This window comes from Acanthopagrus latus, chromosome 5, assembly GCF_904848185.1.
Source record: "Acanthopagrus latus isolate v.2019 chromosome 5, fAcaLat1.1, whole genome shotgun sequence".
NCBI classification, from domain to species: Eukaryota; Metazoa; Chordata; class Actinopteri; order Spariformes; family Sparidae; genus Acanthopagrus; species Acanthopagrus latus.
In genome coordinates this window covers 25,651,585-25,669,165 of record NC_051043.1, presented here as the reverse complement: position 1 = coordinate 25,669,165, position 17,581 = coordinate 25,651,585, and the positions used below count along the sequence as shown (strand labels likewise).

The window sequence follows — 17,581 nt, the reverse complement described above, 5'->3', positions numbered from 1 at the left end:
CAATTAAAAAAAAAAAAAAAAAAAAGGATTGAATAAAGCGAGCGGCATTGTGTCCTCGGCAGGGTCGGACACAGAGATAGTGGCTCTGCAGTTACATCGCCCGACAGTTCGGGAAGGAAGTGAAGCTGATTTGATCACTTCATCTGTATACGGTGGCTCCTTCTTCACCACCCATCTCTTTTCTACACCTCTTCTATCTCGTTCCTTTGCCTCCCCCCCCAACGCCCCCACAGCTCTCTCCAGGGTGTATCAGGTTATCATTGGCCAACAAAGCAGGAAACAGGAAGGATGTATTGCCCCATAGACAGAACTCTGGAGATACTAGTTGGATAAACACACACACACACACACACCTCCACATCCTACAGCCCTGCTGGGTTGTTTTTTTTTTCATTTATTTATTTCAGTCTGAACATTAATGTTGTCTTTCCGCAAATAAAGGGGAAAGTATGACTAAGCTCCTCCAGAGCAGCATATCAGATTCAGGTACACGGATGTGAAAAAGAAGTGTTGCTGCACAGCTTGGAAATGTATTTCAAAATCATGCAGGATCAGCTTGTTTTGCATTAGTCAGACTGAGAGACAGCGAGAGGAAGATGTATTTCTGCCTGATACACATTGCAGATTGGCAATTTATGGGGGTTCAGATGAATTTATTTCACCTGACATCAGTTCTGCTCCGACATCAGACGGGAGAGACCCGCTTCTCATTTCCACAGAAAGGCAAAATGTGTTGGAGAGAGCGGAAGAAAAAAACACAAATGGATGGGGATTAGCATTAGGGAGGAATCATGGTGTGAAGTAAAAAAAAAGCAAAGAGGATGTCAGAGAATAAAAAAAAAGATGGGGGAGATTCAGACAACAGGAAGAAAAAGATGCTGAGAAAGACAGAAGAAAAGGAAGGGACAGTTACAGTGTCAGCTTTCTGTCAGAGAGAGAGACTGTGAAAGAACAGAAAGACGAAGAGACAGCCAGTACTGATAGTCCTGTGTCAGCGTCCAGTCAGACCCCAGACCAAGGGCGACTTTGGGAACGTCGATGGACGGACGCCAGCAAGGTCAACAGCCATAACCTTCAGGTTAACACAGTTACTTACTACACACTAAAACAAATGTGCAACACACAGACACACTTAACAAAAAGCATAAAGCACGGTAAGTTCATGGGACGCCGGGGTAGAGACAGCACGGTATATGTGCTACTAATGCATGTCGGCAGTATAGAGTGAGTGGTGATGATAGATCCAGAGAGACGCGGACACAGACAGGCTGGCACACACACTGTCTCAGGAGTGTGATTAATATGTAAGTTAAAGTACGCCTCCTATAGACATGAGCGTAGTTATCGCTCTGCTGCCACTGAGGCCCCCGCCAGCTAGAAACACATCCAAGATGAAGAAAACATGTTAACCAATCTGACAAACACGTACAGTACGAAGTATCCCAAGATGCATTGTGAACATAGAAAACACGACCAAACATGTCGCGAATTTAGACAACAAGAGCAGATACAAAACAGAACCATGCCACAAAGCAACATTTCCAGGGGAAATGATGTTCTTGCCATAGATGTGGCTCATGTGTCACAGATCTAAAACCTCCATGCATCAGAAAATTCAGAATGAAAGGAGTTAGAATTTAATTTGTTTGCAGTTCAAGATCTGTCAACAGTTTTATGCCTCTTAAATAATGATGGACGATTTTTTTCACTGTATTACAGTGAAAAAAATCTATCGACCACTGGACAAAATTGGAAGCAAGGAGGCGAAATATAACCTTGCCTAATACAGGCTGAGTTAGCCTTTCACACATTTGGAGCTGTCCCATAAAAATACAATGTAGAGAAGGAGCTGTGCATCGGTCCTCATCGGAGGATGTGCAGGTTACGAGTTGTGCATTTACCAAAATTACGTCTTTTCTCTTGAAAAACAAAACAAAACAAAGCCAAAGCATCATCATCCAAGTAAGTTTTCTTGTGTAGCCTCTGAGCCTCATTACTGCCCCTTGAGGTTGGATGATTAACCAGCAGCTGTGACTGGGTTTATTTACCCCCCCATGTGGCCACAAGAGGCAACAATAAGATCAATCCAGGCTCGCAAAACAACATTTGGCAAGCTTGACAAGCAGGTTGGATACTTAAATTGTAGCATGTTGCTTTTATGAGCTCCATCCCTTCTTACATTAAAACTGTTAATGTGAAAGTGCAGATAAATAAACATTATTTTATCTCAATTTTACAGCCTCCTTTCCCGATGTCTTCATGAGCTTTTACCTCCCTCTTTAATCGACCGAGGGGGATTGTCAACGGAGAGATGGGTGATGAAGATAACATGGAGACTGTCGGGAATTCAAGTGACAGGTGACAGACAGGCTTGTCTCAGACCTGAACAATCAATCACAATCACCTTTTCAGTCTCCGCATTTTTAACATGAGTGAAGGTAGGAAGGTGAACTGTGGTTTCCTCCAGCGGTTTCCGCAAAACAATGGGGATACATGACATCATTTCTGCTAATGCTATGTCTTCTCCTCCTAGCTGTCGATCAAAAACATCCCTAATCCACCACAGGCTGAGCTATGTGACCTCCTGCGTGACCCCGCATGTTGACTGAGTGACTGTCAAGGTAATAGGTAGCTTCCAATCCCATCAGCTAAGAAGAAGCAGTTGTGTGACCCTCCGCCAAGATTTAGGAGGTAATTTAAGGATTGAGGCAGGCAGGCAGGCGGTTACTCGGCTGCCGCCATTGACAGAAGAGTTGTTATCGACGCAGAAGGCACAGATTGGATGAGGGGAGAATTCCTGACTGAAAGAGCTTCGGAGCACTTTGGTATGTTAAGAGCAACGACTCACAGGAGCCACAATACATCAGTGTGTGTGTACAATACAACAAGCTCCACTGAACGTGAAATACTATACATGGAGCTGACAGTAACGTGCCGAGCTGGGTCACAGTTTATTGACGTTATTTACACACCGGCTTGAACACGTGAATTTTGGTCGCATTTGTTATGTTGTTAATTCTTCAAATGTGGACAGGTATATTCAAAATGAACCCCTGTTCTTAAGCTGTTTTTAAAGGAATAGTTGGTATAGAGCTGGAGCAAAGAGGCAGTTAGCTTAGCATTAAGACTGGAAGCACTGGGAGACAGTTAGTTATCAACATTTAATTTGTTTAATCTGTAGAGAAACACAGAAGTACAACAGGACAAGTTGTGGTTCTATATAAAACCTAAAAAAACCCCAAAACCAATAAATGGCTCAACGATATTTACAATCCTGACTACCGGTCGAGCTTGTGCACCCACTTCAGAAGGGGTTGTGCCAAAGCTATTATCTGAGCAGCTGCACCGAAGATTTCAGCTTTAAAAAGGGTGTAAACAACGTCTTATCAAACTAATTTGAGATCTCTGGGCCAGACAAAAACTGGATTGAGCCACTTTATGTTATCTCAGTTGAGAATGCTCCAATGCAGCGTTGCTGTTCGGCTCCAGAAATGTATTGTAGACTGTGGCACTTTCCAACACCATGGGGGTCAGTAGATAATGATTGAATTTTCTTTTTTGGGCTGGACTTACCCTTTAAACATGCATTAATTCATTTCTTGGGGGAACTGCAATAGCAGCACCGACATAAATGATCTGGCCAACTTGTTAATTGCCCGTCCAACAGTCAGTGAGCAATGAGTGTTACAGCCATGCAAACTGTATCATTATTGGGTTTAGGCACAAAAACCACCTAGTGAAGGTAGAAAAGATCATGTTTTGCTTTAAAATCACTTTTTTTGTTGTCGCCAACATCGGTGGATAGTGTCAATCCAACCCTTCCCATCACAAAATATCTCACTTTTGCCTCCACAACCATGGCTCAACAGATTCCCACAATCTCCTTAGAAATATCCAGTTTTGTCACACTTACAAATGTTGCAAAGCTGTGGTCCCTCGCCAAAAGTATCTTGCGTCTCGCTGTAGTGGTTTCAATGTACAAATTATTACATGAAGCAAATCATGGTGAGAACCCAAATGGAAGACACTCATCAACTCTTGATAGCAAAGCTGAGGTCTAAATCCAAAATACAAGCAAACAAATACAAATGGCGACAACAAAACAGGCGGAGCAGACATGGGCAAATACGAGAATTAAAGAAGTAAAAGGAACACACAAATGAAATAAAGTACAAAGCAAAGAAGTGCTCGGAACTACGGCGGGAACATGAGGAACACTGGAGACTCAGACTTTATACAAAAGGGCTGACACACTTACTGGACACAGGTGAACACAGACATCGGGCGGCAAATCACACAAAGGGAGGAAATGAGGGGCAGAACTTCAAAATAAAACAGGAAATAACAAACCACAACTCAAACTATGACACAAATATGAATGTACCGGTGGTTAACTTCCAACATTTTATTCTGGCGGTGACACTAAACCAAAACATTACAATTTTGAACCATAAAAACCAAAACATGAAAGATGCTCAAAGAGCTGAGGGGACTGCAGACTCATGTGACAGTTCTTTACGAGCAGCACATCACATAAATTCGTTTTTTTTTATTATTAATATAAAGGTATTGATTAGAGCGGCTTTAAAGTACAGCAGTAATGGCCGTTGTGCGGAGCTCACCATTAAATGACAAATGTCCTCCATCTCTGCAGTCAAGTAAAAACCGAGCTATAAAACCATGTGCACGTCACAAGCGGAATTAAATGGCACATTAAACCAAATGGTACAAGTGATAAATGAGATAATCAGTGACTGTAAAGTGAAAACATTTAATTAAAATATGCACAGTATTAATTTTACTTACAATCTTTTTTTTTTCCAGGATTCAAAAAGGACCTCCATCCTTCACAGCACAGCATCTGGAGGGTTTGGCTTCACTGGACACGTAGCAAAGTACATAGTTTTGTAAGTGCTCTGTTCTCGGGTTAGACGAGGACAGTCTCGGTGTAAAAGCCTGACGGGGGAAAAAAAAAACGAAAACATGTATAAATGCAGAGCAGAGATATCCGTACAGACATGCAGCCCTGCAGAGATTTCTTCAGACTCTGCTTTTGTGGCGTAAAGGTTTAAAAGATTTTTTTTTTTTTTGAAAAAGGTGTGTGAATGACCGACCTGTCTGAAATAAATCCCACTGAAGGCGTGTGACGTGGCGTGCTTTGTGTTTGTTTACCCCCTTTTGCACCTGTGGCTTTGTCATTCTAATTACATCCTCTAACGACTCTTTTCCTGCTTCTCGAGAAACGAGAGTTAAGGGTTTAATTAGTCCTTCATGACCCTCATCAGAGCCCGTCTACCTCAATAACACTCGCCTCAATCAGAGGGAACAATAAGCACATGCAGGTGCACATAAATGCAAATGGATGAACCTTTCTGAGGGGGATTACACACGAACACACTCACGAACACACACGCTCATATAATCACTCGGGGGCAGAGGTCCCCTCAGGATTAGTCAATTATTAAGCGGTCTATCCCTCTAAGAAAGAGTGTTATTGATTGATTATCGCTTTAGGATTAATAATTTAGGTGTTTTAATAGCAGAGATATGGAACGAGGGGAGAAGATGAACTGTCAGATGGGACAGGGGTGGAGTCAGAAGAGGAGGAGGAGGAGGAGGAAGAGGAGAAAGGGGACAAATGGAGAAGACGTCATGGAAAAGGATGAGGAGGAAAAACAGGGGAGCAGTGAAAAGCGAAGAGGAGCTGAATGGAAATGAGCCTGTGGACAGCAGAGAGAAATCCCAAGGTTTCAAAAAAAATCCCATCCTTCCTTTTGGCGACATTCCCATGTGCAAGTCACTTTTCCCTTTTCAGTAGCGCTGCCACAGTGTTTGAATGTATCTACTCCTTCCCTCAATGGAGGGAAATTTGTGATTTGTTCTCAGTTGAAATCATATAATTAGCTCGAGTGCAGCAGCAGAGAAGAATAGTTTACAGAAGGAGTCACAAAAAAGGGAGGGGGGGGATAATACATCTTGGGCTGCAACCAACTTCTGGCAATTATTTTCCCATGTAACGAGAGTCCAGAAAAGTTGGATTGTCTCTGACAAAAGGTTCCAGCACCGTCCTCTTATTCTTTGTTGTGCGATGAGTGAGCAGGTGTTCTGGGAAAGTTTCATGTCAGAAAAAAGTTGTGATGGTTGGTGGGTGCTTTGCAGGACCCGAGAATGGACAACACATGGGGGAAGGTTTGAAGGAATTTATTGAGAAAAGGGTCAGGTGATAGTTCAGGTGGATGGCTGGCAGGAGCTGAGTGAAGGGAGGCTTCGAGGGCAGAGGGGTTGCTTCAGGTCGAGCTCGGGTGAGCGCTGTACAGGTGGGTTGCTGGCTCGGTGGCAGAGCTGTGGCCAGAGTGGAGCTCAGGTAGGCAGGCTCGGAGAGACAGCGAGGACGACTGAGGCGAGTTGCAGGGGTGAGTATGCCAAAACTTAAATTGGTCTGGCCAATAAGTCAAAATGCTGCTCAAATGAAATTCAATATAAGAAAAGCTTTAATGACGTAAGCTGCAATCCACAATCCACAAAACACAAAGACCAAGCAGCACAGAGGCAGGCAATGGGGAGTTAAAAATAACAAAAAAAAAACCAAAGAGAAATACAAAATCTAAATGACAAAACATCAGATAACAAAGGAACAAAGCAGGAAAACAGAACGACTGGAGAACAGGCACATGAGACATGAGACACGTGTGGACGAGAACAGATGAACCAACACAGAGTGACGGAACAACGCTTGCTAAAGTACAAACTAAACTAACGAGGGGATGAGGTGCAGGTGGAGAGACACTGGGAACATGACAGCGCTAACGAGCCTGATGTGAGACAGGTGAGCAGCACAGGAACACTGGAGGGAAACAGAACAGGTGAGCAGGAAGTGAAGCGAGACAGCGAGACGCAAGAGTATACAACAAACCATGACACTGCTTTGTTCATGAAAGACTAAAGTCATCGATGACATTTTCAGCTATTGAGTTTACGATTATATAAGAAAATCAGCAAATCATATTTGAGGAACTGGAAGCAGCGAATGTTTATTTTCTTAAAAAAAAAGATCTGAAACCATTAAATCGATGATCAGGATAGTTATTCATCAACCTAATTATGATTTCGGCTTCAAACACAGCCGTGGGTATCTGTGTTATTGCACCCTCTTTGGCATTTAAATTTGAATTTGCTTCATTAGTGATATTAAAAATGAAAAAAAAAAAAAATCAAACTAAGTTGTTTCGCAATTAAAGCCTAATCACTGCCACCACGACATCATCTGCATGCAATTAGCTTCTCCTTCAATCAGCATCCCAGAAATTAATGTCAACATGACTTAAGTTCATGTCATGTAACAAAACAATGCACACTTTATTTTTTTTCATCTTGTCATGTTGACTTTGAATTGAGGATGCTGTGCATGTGCATCCTCCCGTCCTCTCTCTCGCCCTCTGTGCTCGCCTTCCGGGCCTCCATTTGGATTCCTCTCATGATCCATCACTGGCTCCCGAGTCGCTCTGTGTGAAAAGGATTGTGTGAATTGTGAAAATAGTAAGACACAAGGTCAGCCACCCTTGTACCTGCACTTTAAATCCATGGCATTTTGTCCGTTGTGTTTCTCCTCATTAAAAATGCATGAACCGGCGGTACAGGAGAGCCTCTGCAGCCCGAGAAGCACCGCTCGTCTGAAAAATTCATGATAAAGGGTTTTTCACCCCCACGGTTGCGTAAAGGTGCAGAGGAAAAAGTGATCGTCATCTGATGTTTTCAACCGGTGCTGCTCCGACCCCGTTAGTCCTGGACAAACACATGTTGGACCTTCAGCACACATGCGGCAGTGAAAAATACGCTTGTGGGATCCTGATCTGTAACATCAAGTCATGTACCTTGAAAACAAAGTGATAAAGTAAGAAGACACTTGTTCTGCTCTGTTACAGCTTGGACCTCTTTGGTAATAATAATTGTATGTGGTGTTCATGAACAGTCCAGCATGTCTATTGTTGGGCCGACCTCTCCTCCCTGTCCTTCAGTCTCTCTGTTCACCTCTTCGGCCTCCTCCTCCCCTCCAGTGAGGAGACACGGGGGAAAAGGAGTTCCTCTGTTTATCTGTCCGGCTCTTTGGAAGGAGCAGCCTGTCGCAGAACCGGCTCCTCTGGCTGCTGATGACAATTAAGAAGAAGAAGAAATTACTGGTTGTTTTATCAGTACCAGCCATTAAAAGTATGGAGTTGTTGGTTGATTATAATGAATTGAGGGATTATTATGTGAGATTACTTTCAGCTTCACCTCCCGGCGAGGCTGTAGGCTTGTTTACAGCCTTACTGATCAGCTGTCTCTGCTTCTCCACTGCTCGATTGTAGTGATGCTGAATCTCAGGATTGTCTTTGGTGTTTTGCTGTCATGACCAATTAAAAAAAAAAGACGACCAAAACTACAAACATGGGAGACAGTTTGGCTGTATCCAAAACCCTCAAAGCCATTATTAAATTCAAGCTGTTGCGGCTTATTTGTCCCGTCGGCGAGCGCCGCTTTAACGTCTTGGTGGTTTAGCCGCGGAGCTGTGAACGAAATCAGCTAACTGCCCCGCTGAGGCCGCCAAGGTTCAAACCCCAAATACACCACCGCTCTCTTCTCCTGACCACAACTCCCTGCTGCCCCGACACCACGCACACGCAAATGAGATCCACACAAGTCCTGCAAACACTCAGGAACCAGGTAGCAGTTCGGCTCTTGTCCCTCACCGCACTCACTACAGCGAAACAAACAAACAAACACCAGCACATCCGTCCTCCCCAGGCAGTACAGGAGAGAGTCACTGGTGTGATTGCATTATTGATTGGCCTGGATATGTTTTTTTTTTTTCTTTTTTTTTCTTAAAAGCATTTAGCAATCTGGCAATTAGTTAGAGCTTAATGTAGGATGTCAAAACAGTGCTATTGATCCAGCGGGGCAAGGAGGAAAGATTGATCAGTCAACTCATTACGTTGCTGGCGCTGCCTCGTCATAAACACTCCAGATGAGACTCCATCAAAAGCCCATCCCTCGTTCACTGGCTCTCGTCTGCTGCTCGCTCAATCGCTCTCCCTGCATCAGGCTCCCCAGTGTTTTCTGTTGTTGGCTCCCGATGCATGATTGCACTGTCTGCACCTGGTTTGAATTTGCTCTTATTTTCTTGCTCTGCTTATTACTTCTCTCTTGTTATTTGTCCTTTGTTCGATTGTTCTCTACTTCAGCCCTCTGTGTCGCTCCCTCCTTTCTTTCTCTCTCTGTCATCAGTTGCGTTCGACCTATTAGCCAGAAATCCATTTCTACTTTTTTCCTCCCAGTCTTCTCTCCATCTCTCTCCACTTTATATATGTTTTTCCCTGCTATTGCTAGAATCCGACATCCCTTTGCGTACAACTGGAAACACACAGTTATCATTAACATCTCTAAAAGGGCAAATGAAGCTGATTAAGCTCAGTTTGCGTCACTTACATCAATTCATTAGTCAATCATATGAAAATCAGGCAGTTGCAGACACACTTGATTCGATTTGCAGCAGCAGCAGACGGCTCGCCAGTCATTTTGTTGTGTCGTATTGTTCGGCGGTCGGACGGTAAGCTTGTTGAAGGTGGCACAAGCTGCAAAATAATGAGGGCTGGCATTTATCAAGCTCTCCGCCGTTTGAATTCTGATGAAGGGTCTCTCGCTCTATTTTCTTTTTTTTTTGAGGGATAAAATATTCAGCTGCAGAACAGGTGTGTTAGAATTTAAGGTTGGAAAGGAGGCATCAGAAAACAGGAATTAGACTAAATGAGTTTAGTTGGCTTACTGGTTGTAATGTTGCTCTTTTACATTCAGTTGTCTTCACCTGTCTTTGTTTTTGTTTCTTGCTTACTGCTCTTGAATTCCTTTATTTTATTGCATTTACTTTGGTTTCATTTCTCTGTGATTCACTAGATTTGCATCTACAGTAAACTGTATGGTGTTATATGTTGTGAAGCATCTTGTATCTCAAAAAATGGGCTACAGAAATGAAAGTTTTTATTTGAATTATTATGTTATTAAGCAAATAATTGCATTATTTTCTAAAGCAGTAGTGAATCATTGTGAGATATATTTATACTGCATTTCACAGTTGCAAAATGGTGAGGACCCAAACGCAGACACGCGCTGGCCTGTTTAAAAATCTTAATTCAAAAATACAAAAAAAAAAACTGGCAAAGGAAGGTACCAAAGTCATACGAAAACTGAGGACAGGCCAGAGAACCGTGAGGTACAAATCAGGATCACAGGGAACACACGAGGACTGGGGAACAGCAACAAGACTGACGCTAGGACAAGAACAGACAAACCAACAAAAGAACGAGGGAACCACACAGGCTTGAATACAAACTAAACTAACGAAGGGATGAGGAGCAGGTGGAGAAGCTGATGTGAAACATGTGAGGAACACAGGAGAGAAACAGCCCTGGAAACACAGGTGAGCAGGAAATAAAAGCGACAAGACACGAGAGGTTAAAACTTCAGAACAAAACAGGAAATAACTGACCAAAAACCAAAAACCATGACACTGCCTTACTTGCTTCACTAGTAAGGGACTGATTAAAATAGCCTTTCAGTGACCTCTGATTGAAAGGTTTGATTTGTTGCACTTCGAATCAAATAGAAAAAAAAAACAGTTACATTGAATTTTACTTGCGACCAATGAAGAAAAAGATCACAGAAGGAGATGAAGGAAAAAGCCGCCATCATGTAACCGTATCCTCCAGATTATAAAGTATAGAAAAGGAGAGTTTCAGCACTTGTTTATAAGCTAACTAAGTTTATAAATGTTGAAGGAGGCTTTGTTTTCTGCCAGTGGAGAACCAATTAAATTCTGGAGTGGACTCCAAACATGGGGTGGATAAAAAATTAAAAAAAAAACGTATTAAAGGATAAGGCATTTGGCCATGGTGGAATAAAAACATACATCTTATAGTAACAAAGCAGATCAATTATAGAAAAACAATGGCTTCATGTAACAGTTCACATTCACAGGTACCAGAACTACTTGGCGTTGTGGATCCCTTTTCCATCTTCATCAGTTGTACTATCAGAATAACTAGATAACACTCAGATATGAAGAGACACTCAACAAGCACTCAGAGGTAACAGGAACGTCAGTCCACTTAAAGAGTATATTGCACACATCAGAGGACAAGAAACTCTGAGTCAGTCCGTCCAGTACGTTGCGATGTTGCAATTGGAAATATCGCAACTTCCTGGAGAGAGACGGTTGAAAAATGAATCGCCATCGTGCCAAATTCACAGGAACTGGTGTTTGAAATATGGCAACTGATCATATCTTTTTTTTTTTTTTTTAAGTTTTTTTTGGCCTTTTCTGGCTTTATTGATAGAACAGCTGGAGAGGTAGACAGGAAACAGGGTAAGAGACGGGGAGTGACACACAGCAAAGGGACCCGGGCCGGGAGTCGAACCCGAGTCCGCTGCAGAGCCTCGGCACATGGGTCGCGCACGCTACCGACTGAGCTATGCGGCGCCCGCAACTGATCATATCTAATCAGTTCTCATTACTGATGTCAGTGACGGATGTTTTTTGTTGTCACACACTCTTGTTATAGGAGTTTCCTGTTTTTTTCCAACTCTCTCTCTCTTGTCTTTTCTCCTCAGTCAGCCGGTTGAGCAAAGTGAACCACGCGCTGTTGTAACTACTTTGAGAGCAAATTCATCCTGGAGCACATCTTTCCTTTGTGCTTCGACACCTGCTTTATCAGCTCATGCAGCTTTCGACCAAAATTAGCGGCGCCTGTTCAAAACATGCTGTTGGGCACCAGTTAAACGGTGATGTGATGGGTTTACACATCTAGTCGTGAGCCCATTTTGAAATCGGGATGATTGCATCTGCACTTTTCTGAGTCGGAACCACAACAACCAACAAAGGAGGCGTCCTGGAGCAGCTGACCGTGCTGCAAATCAACGGTAAATGTTCTAGCCCCTGAGGCTAACGTTAACTGGCAAACTTCTGTTGGCAGAAACTTCAGAAATCTCTAGAAAACCAGTGTTGACCGCGTCTCCACACTCACCCTTCTTGCCCGTTTTTTCTCTCACTGCGTTGCGTTCTGGCACCAAGTTGTTTCTCCACTAATCTCCATTTTGTTTACATCTGCTTCCCCATGAAATCGCGTGAGAGGGATCATGTGTGAGCCCAGCTTCAGTCTGCAGAGCCATTAAACCAGCTGCTGCACAGAGTGGTGTTCGCTACTTATTCAATATTTATTGATATTGCATGTGTCGAAATTGCAACAACACTGTGCTTTCTTGGGTCCTCAGGAACAATCCTGCCAAGTGTGAAATGAACCAAATGAACGGTTCGAGATACGCCTCCATCGTTGGGCCTGCACGACCTGTTGCTACCTGAAACTGTCGACGGCTATCAGACTGTCACCTCTTGCCTGTACAAGGTGATAAAACGAGACAGGGCAGCCCAGAGGTAGCTGGTTAGCATCCTTACTGTCGCAGACATCTCTGCAGCACAATACAAAGATGTCTTTAACGTCAACACTGTTGTTTCTTCACTTCTGTTAATAGTGTTGGTTCATTTTTTGAAATTCCAGCCACATCTTAGAAATTGCCCCTTTGAAGAAAATAGACTATAAAACTTGCTAAATTTATCCTGGCTTCAGCCCTGCATCCTTGAATGCAGACGTGAGGTTTTGAACGCTTGCTCATTTCAATCTGTAAAAGAAAAAAAAAAAAGGCAAAATATTGAAGAACTTTATGACTTTAACGATCGTCTGCTGTTTCTGGCTCTTCTGCTCGTAAACCTTTCGACTCCTCTCGCTACACGGCAGCTACATGCACCAGCGCCCCTTGTGATTTTTGTTTCTGTGCCAGCTTTCTGTCTGTTCTGCCTGCTATTGTTTTTCTGAGGACAGAAAAAAAAAAAAAAAAAGGAAAAGAAAAGTGAAGAGCGAGAAATAAGTGCACCATCAGGAGGGGTCGTGTAATGTAACAGCTGCTGCTGATGGACTTTGAGATTCACCTCATTTTCCATTTGTCTCCAGTCTATTCAGCCCCTTTATCTCCGCTGCACTTGTGCTTGTTTTTTTTATTTTTTTATTTTTTATTTTTTTCCAAGTGTTTCACTTGATAACAGCTTTCAAATGGGATGTCAGCACGTTTAGAGAGAAAAACAGCGGGAGCATAAAAGAAAGTAGCGAGGATGGTTTTTAGGATCAAGTCTAGACATCTGTTCTTACCAGAATCCTCCTATCTCCCTCCGTTTGTCTTCTCCCTCTTCATCTCGTTCTCTGTTGATTTTCTCTCCCTCCTCCTCCTCCTGTTTCTCCTCTTCTCCAGTTGGCACCGTCTCTTCCCCTCTCTCCGCCTGCCTCCCCCCCTCCTCTCCCATCTCCCCATGTGCCCCAACAAGTGTCTTATATTTCCAATGATGATGTAGCTCATAAATCTTGATAAAGCCACTGGCTGTTCCGTTTCGGTGGAACAGGAAACTCTTGCAGGAGGAGGGAGAGACATAAGATGAGGAATGGCTCTCGTTCATAAGGTTGTCCTGTTTTCCTGCGTTTTCCATTTTGATGGCGTCCCCTGGGAGGGGAGCGCTCTTTTGTATTTAGAGCGCCGTTTTTTTCCCCGTTGGAATTCACTCGAGGGAGCTGCAGAGGTGTTGATTTTAATCATCACTGTGTTTGTTCAGCCGTCCAAATATTTGCATCTGCATCTAATCCTTTTTTTGTTTCTGCACCATTACTGCTAGTCGTTTTGCAACCGCCTCACGCTCTCACTTCCAATAATTAAAACAATCCAACAGAAAACCTGCGAAAAAAAGGACGATTTCCTCGTCATGACCCCGGCAGACTGGCAGGAGAACAGAAATCAAAGCTGTCGCCTCAAAATTACATTAACATACGACACATTTGTTGAGTGGGAACTGTGGATTCTGCCAGGATTATGTTGGTGGTCGGTGGCAGCAACTTTAGCTTTATGGTTTTGTAACAGAATCAAGTCGTTGGGAGCGGGTCCAAGTGGAGGATGGCTGTACTCTGTCACCAGAGAGCATCTCGAGTCCTGCTCCTGGTTTGATTCAGGCAAGGAGAAAAAAGGAGTTTTCCCAAAGTCACATACTTGAGAATTACGGTTATTTTCATTTTAACTAATGCAAATTTTAACCGACTTTTAAAGAGGAAATAGCAATTTAATCATTTCCATCCACTGAGGCTCCGTTATTATGGATCCATCTGCTTTTCTTGCGACAACCCATCACACTCTGCCTCTGACTGGTAGCCTCCATTGGCTGGGTTGGTCAGATTTAGGCATGAGGAGTCAGACTGGTTTCAGTTACGGTAAGAATATCAGGTTGAGCTAATCAAGAGGCGGAGTAGGTGACTGCAGCCAATAAAGTGCCACAGGAACACAAATTACTTAGAATTTTTGCAGTTCTGGTTTTAATTAACGGTTTGGGATCCATGATGGATGTTTCTGAACATAATTTAAGTACCATTAACTTGATCCCACAGGCTTTTTGTCGAGGGGAACCAGGGCGGATTTGAGTTCTGGGTTAGCCGAGAGAAATCCATCATCCCTGCAGAACCTTCAGTGATAACCAAAAGGAAAAAAAAAAGTTGAGTTTCTTTCACCTCCTCTCTAGTAAAGTCATTTTCAGATGAACCCGTTCAGACAAAATAATATTTTACAGGCAGAACATTGATTGTGTTTTACAGTATATTCCTGTTTGCAGCAGGCAGGGAACAATAACCATTATCGTTTTGTACTCCGGGGAACTCATCCACCTCCCCCCCATGTCTCCCTGCGGTGCCGATGATGTCATCACACAGGTGCAGCGGCGAGAGGATTAACCACTAATGATCGCCTGTCATTCTTTTTAAAAAATGTCTAATTGGTCCACGTCATTACGTGGCAGCCCCGGCTCGCCTCGTCTTTGTCTCCACTGAAACAATGTTGTGTGTTTTCTCTCAAAGCCTGTGTTTCTGTAATAATGACACATTTCCTCTGAGCAACAGTTGTTCTCTCTGGTGCTTTCAGATCTTCTGGGGATGAGGCCACTGCTAATAGTATAGTATTAAGGCAGAGACAGGCTATAGTTAGTAACGGCATTACTGAGGCTTTGATGTGCGGCGCGCTTGATAAAGACACTAAGCCCTGTCTTGGGCGGCCATTATTCTCTGTGCTGAGAGGAGCTGGGATATTGTCTTTGGAGGGTTTCAGTCCAGGCAGAGTTATCACCTTATTAGATGTCTCACCACTCATCTGAGCTGCCCATTCCATCCTTTATGTTTTCGGGCCAATTTGATCATAATAATCTCATGATGTGGTGTGTTTTTGTCCCCATCATTTGTCATCGTCTCTATATTGTGTATTATGGGGACCAGGTGTCATCAAGGTACGTTAAAACAACACAAGGGATGCAGCAGTACATGCGTTCATCCCAGACTGTCACCTTACAGACGATGTCGTGCTGTACTGAGAGCATCCGTCAGTGGTGAGAGTAAAACCGTCGTGATCCACAGTCAAGTCCAAACGCCGGTTATTCACCTGGAAACAGATTTTCAGCCACCATGAAACACCAAAAACAAAACGAGTAAGAAGTCTGCTCAGCATCTCGGCTATTCGAGTCACAGATCTCGTCCAGTCGTCTGTGTTTGTAGCATTTGTGCCTCTTGGAGAACTTTAAATTTGAATGACGGACAAATAATATGGTTTGCTGTGCGATTAGTTGCACTACCACTCTGGAGTGCAGGGACAGATACAGAAGACTCAATTAGCATAAAAAAAACCCACTGGGAGTCGAGGAGAGCACAGAGTTAGGATTTTAAACTGTAGGGATTTTAAAATTTGATTCACTGAGCTGTTAAACACTGATAAGTTAGCTAGCTTGGTAGTTTTGAGCAAGGAGGGCTTGTTTAACTAACTAGACCAGCTTCAATTGAAGCCATCACGGATCCCCACATCTAACACACAATACTTAGAAGTGTTTTCTTTGACTGTTGCTGATCGTGAGTACATGTTATTTGTGGTCAACGTAATGCTTCTCATTTTCCCCTTCAGGATTTTCTCCACCTCTATCATGATGCCAGAGTCTGGGCAGCGTCAGGATGCTCTCTGACTTTTCCTCCCTCTTGGTCATAAACGTCTCGGCACCAGCTGTTTGTTCCTGTCATGACCTTGTTGTCGATACAGACAGAGTTGACGGTGTTGACACGTTGCTATTGTGTTTATCCTTTCAGTTTTGTTTATGTTCCATTCCCTTATCAATGTTTGTTGCCTGACCATGCTGAAGATGGGATCCCCGTCAGTGAAGCTCCCTTCAGAAGGTCTCTCTCTTTTTCTATAATGAGCTGGAGCACATCAGCTTCTCTCATAAGCTGCGGTTGTCACTTACGCTCATAAATTACACGGTGCAGCCTTTTGACACTTTAAACATAAAGTGCTTTCAAATTTTACTAGACTTCCAAATAGATGCAATTATGAAAATGGCAGAGAGGCAAAGGAGGGAAACGGGGCGATGATGAAGCTTTATTGACAGAAAAGAGAAAAAAAAAATGCCTTTAAAAAATGTGATGTGTGTTTTCAGGAGGCTGATGTAAATGTTACAGCTGCAGAAGTGCTCAGGACATTACACAAATATTAAACGCACATGACAATGGCTGACCCTCTAATGCAAAGGCAGAGGTCATGAACCCCAGTCCTGAAGGGGACGATAAAAGGGCAAGCAGAGCGTTTCCAACACTTGCACTTGTGTTAAAATATTAAAAGGCCACACACTCCAAAATACGACATTTGAAATAATCGATTGTGCAGCTCAAAGCATCCACATCGTTTCACAGACCTTGATTAGGGCCTGAAACATGTGATTTAATGAGATATGTGAGCTTCACCGTGTAGAAAAACGCAGTGTTCAACGTATGAAAGCTACAGAAAGATGCTCTGTGCTGACGTCAAATCCCAGTTTATACATCATGGTGACTGTGGGGATCTCTGGGGAGACTTTGGCTTTAATGCCACCCAAAAGTTAAAGATGGGGTGGAGTTGCTCCCGCATTCACATCGCAGCATAATAGCTTGGCTGCTGAACGGCTGTGTTTTGTGTTCGCTACAACAGAGGAGGAGTAAAAAGTCCTTGTTCATGCAACATTACTTTGGTGTCTTGCTTCAATATTCACAGCAGAGGCGGTCCAGTCTGTGAACAGCTATTACCTGCCACAAGACACGCTTGAAGTGATGATAGCCTTTTCGCCAGAAGTCTCCCAATTATGGTTCGGAGCGGCAAATCTAGAAATGTAATCTAACCGCAAAGTGGCCACCTCAAAATCTCTTCAAAATGCACTTGTAGAGCAGGACTGCATGTGCAAGCGGGCAATCAAATGTAACTAATGAAAAAAAAAAGTGAAGTGACTCTTTGACGCTTTGAGAAAATCTGAGAATATTTTAAATTCTAAAAACTGCTGGAGAAACATGAAGCTGCTGCAGGAGAGGAGTGCTCGCCGGGATCAACGGGTTCGCTGGCTACACCAAACGCGTATGTGTTTCATGCAGTGGAGGAGATGATTGATCGCACTTTGTTTTATTTTCTTCGG

The 17,581-nt window shown here is 43.3% G+C and overlaps 1 long non-coding RNA gene across 2 annotated transcripts; it reads left to right on the top strand.

The window, feature by feature from the left end:
- The first annotated feature begins 754 nt into the window (after nt 1–754).
- On the top strand, nt 755–5,142 carry LOC119019627. Of its 2 annotated transcripts, none has more exons than XR_005075110.1 (4): nt 755–1,078; nt 2,240–2,438; nt 2,534–2,825; nt 4,825–5,142. It is a non-coding gene; the product is annotated as an uncharacterized LOC119019627 (long non-coding RNA). The 2 variants fall into 2 exon arrangements; XR_005075109.1 differs by lacking the exon at nt 755–1,078 and adding an exon at nt 2,039–2,126.
- Nucleotides 5,143–17,581: the final 12,439 nt, after the last annotated feature.